The following is an 11,642-nucleotide window of genomic DNA, read 5'->3' on the forward strand; positions in this document are numbered from 1 at the left end:
TCCGAGCCCAGACCTGGCTGAGAAGCACACCGGGGGCCCTGATGTCACTGGGGGGTCACGTGGGCCGCAGGTTGCGGGCTTCTGAGTCTGGTGCCGAGGTCGGGGAGAATCCCCCGACAGCGCCATTTTGGCTGGCTGCCCCGCCACGTGCGTGACATGAGGGGCTGGATTGCCTGCCTCATGGCTTGCCGCCACACACCTCCCCAGAACCGGCGTCAATGGCCTTTTTTGCCGGGCAGCCTCGCTTCTTGGGTTGAGCCGCAACCACTGCCTCGTTGGGGTCGAGGTGTGCTGTGTTTAATCTGTCCACAGTAAACAGTTCCCTCTTACCACTGATGTCTGGTGTGAAGGTGGATCCCGAATGCTGGATGACTCTGTACAGCCCTTCATATGGTCTTTGAAGGAGTGCTGTGGAAGGGCCTCATCTGATAAAAAAACATACTCTGTGGAATACAGCTCACTGGGGATGTAAGAGGCCTGTGTGCTATGTCTGGGCGGTGGTGGGGGTGTGAAGGAGTCCAACTGGGCCCGGAGGCAGAGAAGTAAACCGTGCGGTGACTGTTTCAGGTTGTGAGGTGCATTGATAAACTCATCAGGCAGGGCTAGTGGTTTACCGTAGAACAGATCAGCAGATGACATTTGCAGGTCTTCTTTGGGTGTTGAGCGGATTCCCAGGAGTACCCAAGGCAGCTCATCCACCGAGTTGTGGCCGCTGAGGCAGGCCATAAGTGCCGACTTAAGGTGGCGATGCAATCGTTCGACCAGTCCATTGGCAAGTGGGTGATAGGCCATTGTGTGATGCAGCTCAATTCCCAGTCTGTTGGTGAGCTGTGCCCAGAGTGAGGTGGGCTGGGATGCCGAACCAGGTAACCCATCCTGCTTGGGAACAGGAGTCCGTGGAGACATCTGGCATCAGGATCACCTCAGGTCAACGAGTGGTGCAGTCTACCACTGTGAAAGGATAACAATTACTTCGGGAAATGGGTAAGGGGCTGGCAATGTCCACATGTATGTGGCTGAAAAGTCTCGGACGTGTTCAAAATCGTGCACGGGCATTCTGGTGTGCCTGTGTACCTTGGAAAGCTGGCAATGGGTGCAGGTTCTGGCCCAGTCCACAATCTGCTTTCGAAGCCCATGCCAGACGAAGTCTTCTCCCACCATATGAACCTTGGACCTGATGGAAGGGTGGAAAAGGTCGTGGATATGGTGAAGACTTGCCTGCACCACTGTTGGGGAACCACTGGTCACATGGTGCTCATCACTGAGAGGCTTCGGGAGGATCTGGAACCGCAGGCCCATGATGGTAGTCCTGAAGGCCTGCATCTCCTCGTCGGACTTCTGATCCGGGACAAGCTGGTCGTAGTCTAGTCTGGGTATCAGCGAGCAAATGGCCGGTTGGGAGAGTGCTTCAGTAACCACATTGTCTTTCCCTGCCTTGTGCTGAATGTGGGTGGTGAACTCCGATACAAAGGACGGGTGACGGTGTAAGTGGGCCAACCAGGGATCTCTAGCTATAGCGAGAGCTTGAGTGAGGGGCTTGTGGTCGGTATAAATTGTGAAAGGCCTCGCTCCAAGAAATAGCGAAAATGAGGCACAGCAAGGTACATGCCCAGCAACCCATGGTTGAAAGCACTATACTTGCGGTCTGGCGGATGAAGAAGTTGGCTAAAGAATTCCAGTGGTTTCCACTGTCCATTAACCTGCTGCTCCAAGACAGCACCAATGGTATTGGCAGAGGCATCGATGGAGAGCACCATTGGAAGGTCGGTGCGTGGGTGGAGGAGCAGGGTAGCCTTCACGAGGGCAACCTTCGTGGCTTTGAACGCCCTGTTGGCCTCTGGAGTCCAGGCGAGTATCTTGTCCTTGGCGAAGTGTGTCTGCATGATGTGTGCAGCTCCTGGAATGAATCGGTTGTAGAAGTTGACCATACCTGCAAACTCTTGTAGCCCCTTGTGGTTGTCCGGGCATGGAAAATCTCTGATTGCAGTGACCTTCATAGCAGCTGGTGTAGCTCCTTCGGCCATGATGATGTGGGCCAGAAACTTCATGGACTCTTTCCGGAACTGGCATTTGGCCAGTTTGATTGTTAGGCCAGATTCGGCCAGTCGGGAGAAGTGGGTGTGCAGGTGAGACTTGATTTGTGCCCAGACTCTGCCTGCGACAAGAATGTCATCCAGATAAATGAACATGATATTCAAATCCCTGCGCGCCGTATTCATGAGGTGCTGGAAAGTCTGGGTGATGTTCTTGAGCTCGAAAGGCATGCGTAGAAATTCGAACAAGCCGAAGGGGGTGATGATGGCCGTTTTGGGGATGTCCTTAGGCTACAATGGGATTTGATGACACACGCGCACCAGATCGACCCTGGAGAATAACCTCGCGCCATGCAGATTGGCCGTAAAATCCTGAATGAGAGGGATGGGGTAACGGTCAGGTACTGTCGTGTCATTAAGCCATCGCTAATCTCTGCAGGGGCGCCAGCCACAGGAGGCTCTGGACCAGGTGGAGCGGCGAGGCCCCAGTTTCTGCAGATGCGAGAACTCCTCTTTCGCTATCTGGAGCTTATCCGGCAGGTTTAACAGTAATATATAATAAACTATGTCAGATATTGTGACACGAGGTTCACATCGGGGAGAATATTTAACAGTGATATACGGTAGAGTTTGGCAGATACTGTGACATCAAGTTCACATTGGGGAGAAGTTTATGGTGATGTATGGAAGACTGACGCAGATACGGTGACACTGCATTCACAATAAGGAGAAGGTATATCAGTGATGTACAATAAACTGTGGAATATACTGTGACTCCAAGTTTACAGTGGGGAGAAGGTTGAACTCTGATGTACGATAAATGGTGGGAAAAACAGTGAAAAATGGGTCAACATGGGGAGAATGTGATGTACAGTCGACTTTGGCAGACACTGTGACACCGTGTTCACAGTATTGAGAAGGGTTAACAGAGATGTGCGGTAGAATAAGTCAGATTATATGACTCCTGGTTTACAGTAGTGAGAAGGTTTTAAAATGATGTATAATAAACTGTGGCAGATACTGTGAAATCTGGTTCACAATGGTGAGGAGGTTAATGGTGATGTACGGGAGACTACGTAGATACGTTGATACTGGGCTCAGAGTAGGAAAAAAAAGCTTTATTGTTTATTGGTGATGTATGGGAAACTGAGACAGTTACTGTGACACTGGGTTCATAGTGGGGAAAATGTTTTACAGAGCTGTACGATAACCTTTGGTGAATACAGTGACACCAGGTTCACATGGTGGAGAATGTTTAACGGTGATGTACAATAAATTGTGGCAGATGCAATAACACCAGGCTCACATTTGGGAGAAGGTTTACTGATGATGTACGGTAGACTTTGGCAGACTATGTAACACCAAGTTCACAGTAGTGAGAAGGTATAATAGTGATGTACGATAAACTGTGCCAGATACAGTAAAACTGGTCTCACAATGGGGAGAAGGTTTAATGGTGATGTGTGGTAAACTTAGGCTGATACTTTAACACCAAGTTAACAGGGGGAGAATATTTAATGTTGATTAAAGGTAGACTGAGGCAGAAACAGAGGACTGTGAAGGTTTAACAGTGATTTACCATAAATTGTGTCAGATACTGTGACAAGATGGCACAGAAGGTAGACATGTGGTTCCACCGTTCCCCAGTTAGACTATTAAATGCTCAATTTTAAAAGTTGTAAAATTGATTAAAAATACTGTTTATAGACTTTGGAATAGTGGAGGATCGAAATAGCTGCAAATTTAAAAAAAAATGAAAACTCAGTTACAGAAGAAATTACCTTACAAAAGTGTTGAAGAATCGAGGCCTAGTTCAAGTTGAAGCAACGGAGTCGTTGACTGGAGTCCCCAAGCCTCAGAAGACTCCTGCCCGGCTTAGTATTACAGTGGCGCCATCTTGTGCAATCGCAAGATGGTGCAGGCTCAGCGATGAGTTCGGCCGGTTTCAACTCATACGCTCATTAACTTGGGGGCGAGGACGGACCAGCTGCGTGCCTGCAGCATTGCCTGGTGGTCCGGGTGTGCGCAGTGTAGCGTCGGAAGACACACCTGCGCGGTGGGTGGCCCAACCAGGCATGCGCCATGCGTCGAGGGTCCACGAACCTTTGGAGAAGGTGTGGGCTATGGGGGAGCCCGAGTGATGACCAGCTGACGAGGTAGGCATGCTGTTGTCGGGTATCCAGACCCACAGCCACATTGGAAGAGGACCTACTGCTTTGGAGGAAGAAGAGAGCTCAACTTCATTAGAGTTTGAAGAACTGGGGAAAGAGGCAAAAGACGGTCGGCCTCAAAGGGAGGTGATGGATCCTGGACTGGATTCTGTGTTTCCAATTCTGGAAGGGATTGCTCAGTTCATGGAAGATATGCCAAATACATCAATGCAGATGACTCATCAGATGACTCAAGGATTTTCAGAAATGAAAACTAAAATGAACACTGTGTGTGAAGAAATAACTTTCATGAAGCAAGATATTAATGTAGTTAAGAGTGATGTTACGAGATGGACACGATCAGTGGATACTGTGGAAGATCATTTTTAAAAGATTGAGGAGGCTCTCTTGAATGCAAGTGTCAAGTGGAGCATAATAGAGAAAAAATGGAAATAGTGGAAAATCCTTTTGTAGATTGGGGAATTCAGAAGAAGGAATTATTGAAGAAGTTTGGCTCATTAGAAAACCAAAGTCGTAGAAATAATGTTAAGAGAGTAGGTCTTCCGGAAGATATGGAAGGTTCGGATCCGGTGAAGGTTTTGAAGAAATGGATCCCAGAAGTGTAGGGCAGGTAATTCATTCCAAATGGACTAGAATTAGATCGAGCAAACAGAGCGTTAAGGAAGAAACCGTTTCCAGGCCAATTACCACGAGCAGTTTTGATTCGCTGTTTTAAATATCAAGACAGAGAGGTGATCCTCCGATTGGTGGTGCAGCAAACACGGCAAAATCAGGCTTCACTGATGGTTCAAAATAATAGGGTTTTTTTTAATGCAGATCTGAGTCAAGAAATTATCAGAAGATGCTGAGAATTTAATTCGGCTTAAGAAGTATTGTGGCGAAAGGGATATAAATTTGCTTTTCGTTATGCAGCAGTATTGAAAGATTTTTATGGGAATTTTTAATCTCAGTTTTTTGAAAATGACCATGATGCTTTAATATTTGCTAATTCATTGCCAGATGTACGAGGAAATGGGCGATCATCACCATTGTCACCGAAGGGAAGGGTCAATGGGAATGGAAATGGGAAGATTTGAAAAAATGGAAAGAATGGGAAAAAAGTTGAATTGACGCAAAGTCTTCTCAATATTGAAGATCCGGAACAATCATTGGGACTGGAATCATTGCGTTGAATATTTTTGTTTCAGTACTTTGTGAAAGTCTGACTGGGGGTGGGTGACACTGAGTCCTTTAGTGACCTCCCACTTGTGGACTTTACCACACCCAGATTTTTAGGGGGGTACTACTTTTGAGTAGATTGTTTTGGGATTGATTTTTCTCTTTTTTTTTGGAATTTTTAAAATAGGTGGGGATTCGAATACAGCGAGACTTAGAAGGGGAGCATTATTTTATAGTAGGATTCACATTTGTGAGAAGGTTTAATAGTGATATACTATGAACTGTGTCAGGTACTGTGACACCAGGGTCACAGAGGGATCAGATTTAACGGTGATGTACAGTATGTTGAGGGAGATAATGTGACACCAGATGCATAGTGGGGATAAGTTTTAATGGTGATGTACTGTAGACTGATGCAGATACAGTGACACCAGGTTCAGAGTTGTAGAGGGTTTAACGATGATGTACGGTAGACTGAGACAGATACTGTGACACTGGGTTCACAGCAGTGAGAATGTTGAATAGTAATGTCCGATAAACTGTGTCAGATACAGAAGTTTAACAGTCATGTACGGTAGACTGAGGTAGATATTGTGACACCAGGTTCACATGGGAATAAGGTTTAATGGTGATGTACTGTAGACTGAGGCAGATACAGTGACAGCAGGTTCACAGCGGGGAGGAGGTTTTATGGTGATGGCAGGTAGACTTTGGCAGATACTGTGACACCGAGTTTACAGAAGTAAGAATGTTTAACTGTGATGTACAATAAACTGTTTCAGTTAACGAGACACCAGATTCACAGTGGGAATCAGGTTTAACAGTGATGTATGGAAGGCTGTGGCAGAAACTTCGACACATGGTTCACAATGGGGAGAGGTTGATCACTGATGTACAATAAACCGTGGAAGATACTGTAACACCAGGTTCACAGTGGGGATAATGTTTTACGGTGATGTACGGTAGACTGAGGCAGAAACTGTGAGACAGGATTCACATTTGTGAGAAGTTTAACAGTGATGTACTATAAACTGTGTCAGATACTGTGACGCCAGGTGCACAGTGGATATAAGGTTTAACGATGATGTACGGTAGACTGAGTCAGATACTGTTACTCCGGGTTTTCAGTCGTGAGAAGGTTTAAAAGTTATGTACAATAAACTGTGGCAGATACTGTGAAAGCAGGTTTACTATGGGAATAAGGTTTAACGGTGATAAAAAAAAATAAAATGTGGCAGATAAAGTGACACCAGGTTCACATTGGGGAGAGGTTTAATGGTGATGTACGGAAAACTGAGGCAGATACTGTGACACCGAATTCACAATGGGGATAAGGTTTATCAGTGATGTATGCTAAACTGTAGAAGATACTGTAACCGCAGGTTCACAGTGGGGAGCAGGTTTAGCGGTGATGTACGATAAACTGAGGAAGATACTGTGACCCCAGGTTCACAGGGGGAATAAGGTTTATCAGTGTTGTACGATAAACTCTGGTAGATACAGTGACCCCAGGTTCAGAGTGGGAAGAATATTGAAGATGATGTACGGTTAACTTTGACAGATATGCTTATGCTGGATTCACTGTAGTGAGAAGGTTTAACAGTGATGCACAATAAATTCTGGCATATACTTTGACATTGTGATGGTACAGATCTATCACCAATGTATATAGTGTATATAGTTACAGTATCTAGACTGTATTTACAGCGATTGGCTGAGAGCTTAGCCACGCCTACTGTCTGGGCCTTAAAGGGTTGTGTCCCTAGCCAGGTCGGATCATTCCGGACTGGTTGGCCACCTGTGAAGAGCTCCTGTCTTTTGCTAATAAAAGCCTTGGTTTGGATCAACAAGTCTTTGATTCTTTTGACGAGCTCTACAATTTTATTAGCAAAAAGAAAAAATATTTTTTTTTGAACAGGATGGAGCATTTGCCTCGGCCAGAAGAACTTGACATCGACCCACAGTCAGGTACAGCCTTCAAAGCCTTTAAGTTCTGGCTGCTGAACTTTGAAAACTTCCTGAGATTCATTCGGGTGGAGGAGGATAACCAACGTCTAACAGCATTGCTGTCTATGGTGTCCTTGAGAGTCTACGAGAACATCCAGGATGAGACCACTTACACCACAGCCATAAAGGGACTGAAAGAACTGTATGATCAACCGGTGAACAGAGTTCATGCCCGGCTCATGCTTGCGTCGAGGAAGCAACAGCCCAGCGAGTCCAGCAGGGCATATTTACAAGTATTAAAGGCATTGGGCAAGGACTTTAACTGTGTGGACAAAACTGCTGCCGAGATCACTAGCGACCTCGTCCGGGATGCCTATGTGGCCGGACTCTAATCGAACGAAGTGAGGCTGCGCTTGCGCGAACAAGGGGTAGAAAAACTAGAGGACGTGGTCTGGATTGCGATCACAATGGAGAATGCAGCCTTAACGCCCAACAAGCTCTCTAGGGACTGGACCCCACGTTCTGATGTAAGTAGTGTGCCCTTCTACCTACCACCCCCCGAGATACTGACGGCCTATCGGCTGCTGCTACACTGCCCCCTGCGAACCCAAAATGTTATTTCTGCGGGAGGGACAAGCACAGCAGGTCCCAGTCCCCAACAAGAAAAGCCAGGTGCCAGAAGTGCCTTAAAAAGGGCCACTTTGCTGCAGTCTGTAGGTCTAAAATGGCCGCCAGCAAACACAGTGCCTCGTGTGAAGCCCAACCGCCACTATCCCATTCAAACTCTTCTTCCCCAGAGCTCTCGTCCAATGAGAGCGAGGGTTCCCTGCACAGCAACACCTAACGTCACGGAAATGCCAAACCCGGAAGGGTCAGCCCACCCTCGCAACCATGGTGTTGGCCCGCCTCTCGCCCCCGTGCGGAACACTCGACCCAGCCACGGTCCCGACTGTGGCAACCGCTGCTGCTGCCATCGCCACAGACACCCCCGGGGCCGACGCTACTGCTGCTGCTGCCCGCTTCCCGTCTGCCGCTGCCGGCGCCGCTGCCGATGTGGCCACCACGACCGACTGGGGACCGGCCGCGGCCAACGCTACCACTGTGGAATATACTGTGACCCCAGGTTCACAGGGGTAATAAGGTTTATCAGTGTTGTACGATAAACTCTGTTAGATACTGTGACCCCAGGTTCAGAGTGGGAAGAATGTTGAAGGTGATGTACGGTTAACTTAGACAGATAATGCTGACACCGGATTCACTGGAGTGAGAAGGTTTAACAGTGATGTACAATAAATTCTGGCATATACTTTGACATTGTGATGATACAGATCTATCACCAATGTATATAGTGTATATAGTTACAGCGATTGGCTGTAACTATATTGGGGAGAAGGTTTAATGGTGATGTATGGTAATGAGGCAGATACTGTGACACCAGGCTCATTGTATTGTTCATTTATCTTAATTACAACATCTAATTTATATCTCCATTTTTTTGTGGCAACTTCTAAACATTCCATGAACTTCAATTCTAATCAGATTTTGTTCATTTAAATAGGTCACCACTAAAACCCCAAATCGTTTGGTCTCTTAAGTACACTGCACAAAATTAAATTTTTACTTGGGTTTGGTTTCAACGGCACTTCATTCTGCTTCATTATTTTTTCAGTCCCTTGTTTTGTACTTTCTGCTTTGCCCAGCCGATTCGCCTAATGGGCATCCAACTCTGTCTTCTCAGCTTGACCCAACGTCTCCTCTGTAAACTTAAACAAACCAAGGAGACCAAAGTTAACATTTTCACATCTGCATTTTCAAAAAAAAAATGACGCTGTGACTTGCAGTTGCAACAGATAGCAACCTGAAAGTTAAATACAATAATCTGCATCAGGAAGATTAACGGGCTTTTTAAAAAAAATAATTTCCACTATTGAAAGAAAACTCCTCAGGGAACACCAGGCTCTTGTTGAACAATTCCTGTTGTATTCGTCAAAATGGTTTGAATCTTGATTTCAAGCAGAGTCATTTGGTGAGATTGTTGGTCCAGAACAAACCCTGCCCACACACTCCCCTAAATACCTGCAAAGTCCTGGTCCAGCTCTGCTCGATGCTAAAGCTATCAGAGATTTTCTGATGATATAACGGTTTTCAGATGCTGATTCGTTGAGCACAAATAAACACTAATGCTTCCCTGAACAACGCACCTCTCTCTGAAAACCAACAAGAACCTTCCCGAATGGTAATCATTCACCTTTTGAGCACCAAAGTCTGGTGAACTTTTGAAATGTTCAATTCTGTGCACAGTATAAGAATGGCCTGCAAACAGTGGACTTGGAGGAATGAGAAGTGAAATTGGACTGTGAATCAAGGAACTTTTCTGAACTTACACACACATTACACACACGTGCACTTAGAATTAGAAGAGGGGGTAAGTTAGGTAAAGTAAGTTAGTGAAATAGTGATAAGTTAAAGTGTAATTCCATTTTCATGTTTAAAGATAATTAAAATCAGCTTTTGTTTAAGCAACCATTTGTCTTGGTGAATATCTATTGCTGCTGGGTTTTGGGATCCTCTGGTCTCGTAACAAAGCACCAAGCTTCAGAGCAACCCGAATTCTTCAGGTTATGATAATAGTTCATAAAAGGGACTTTTCAATAATTATTGTAAATATCAACAAGACATAATATCATTTCACTGTTGTTTATGTGTCGTTGGAGAATTCCCTTTCCATTCAATCAGAATTAGAGTTTTGGGTGCCGTATTTGAGAAAAGATGTGCTGGTGTTGGAGAAGGTCAGAGATGATTTACTGGAATGATATCAGGAATGAAAGGGTTAGTGTATGAGGAACAAATGTCGACTCTTCGACTATACTAGTTGGAGTACAGAAGGATAAGGGGGACCTCAGAGGCATTTCAAATGCTGGAAGGCTTGGACAGAGGACATATGGCAAAGATGTTTTCCATGGTAGGGGATTCTAGGGCAGGATATAAGGGTGTCAATTTAAAACAAATGTGGAAAAATTATTTTGTCAGTGGATCGTGAATCTGTGGAATTGAGGTCATTGGGCGTATTTCAGGCAGAGATTGACAGGTATTTGATTAGTCAAGGAATCAAGGGTAATGGGGAGAGAGCTGGGCAGTGGGGCTGAGTGCAAGAATAGTGGAATAGACTCAAAGGGCGTACTTCTACTCCTTTATCTTGTGATCTATATCCTGCTGGAGACCTAGACAACATTCCTCTTGTTTTCCATTCTTAGAAAACAGTCTGCATCATGAGTTTATGTCATGTGAACCCATTTCCGATTGAATCGCATGCTACAAGTGACCCACACTCCTCCAGGATATTTGCTCTCATGTTATGCCATTTTAGCCAATTCAATAAGATAGCTAAAGACAGCTGCGTTTCTCTCAATGCAAATTCTACATTGACAGGACTACATCTTCCTCATTTTGAAAATTAGTATCGAGCAGCTCAAATGAGATTTCTTGCTTCTTTTTTTGAAAGGGAAAAAATTGCCATGGGTTAAATTTGAATCAAATAAAATAGGAGAGAGGAAAAGCAGAAGAATTTATATCCAAGTGGGAATTGAAATTAATGGTTGGTGATAAAGATAAACCATTGTTTAAACATTTGATTAATATATGGAATAAAATAAATTATGAAATTGGTGTAAGTGGATATACAAATCCTCGTCTGTTTTTCGAAGGATCATCAATTTCTGAATAGCTGGTTTCGTAAGGGGATTATAAATGTTGAAGATTGTGATGAAAGGGGTAAAATAATGTCATTTGAGCAACTGAGAAATAAATATCGTATAACTCATTGCAATCATTTTTGCTCTTTCCAACTAAGGACATATTTGAAGGATAAGTTAGGACCAACCATGTTGTAATGAAATAGAAATTCCTTATAAAGAGGAATTGTTAAAATGTTTACTTCGATAATGTATTCTTTATTGCTAGTAGGAATTTTTAAATGAGGAGTTCATAAGTCTGGACAAATGTGGGAAATGGATTTGAATGTTGTAGTAATGTATGATATAAATTAGTTCAGTATAATTGTTTTTACATCAGTCATGTACCAGATGTCAGCAAGGATTTTATCTGAAAGCTACACCTCGAATCAGGTGACTCACGCAGTCGGATATGAAAAGCACTGCAGGAAGCTGATTTGGCAATAGGGATCAAGTGATCCAGGGGAGTTGTATTAATTCACTTCAACTCAGCAGTCTGGAACTATTGACCAGAGTTCCACACTACAGCAGTGAGGAAGGAATTCACAACTAGTTTTTCTTCTACAGTTACTTCTTACACTACAGAAATTGATTAGAATAAA

Source organism: Narcine bancroftii, unplaced genomic scaffold (genome assembly GCF_036971445.1).
Source record: "Narcine bancroftii isolate sNarBan1 unplaced genomic scaffold, sNarBan1.hap1 Scaffold_230, whole genome shotgun sequence".
In the NCBI taxonomy this organism is placed as follows: Eukaryota; Metazoa; Chordata; class Chondrichthyes; order Torpediniformes; family Narcinidae; genus Narcine; species Narcine bancroftii.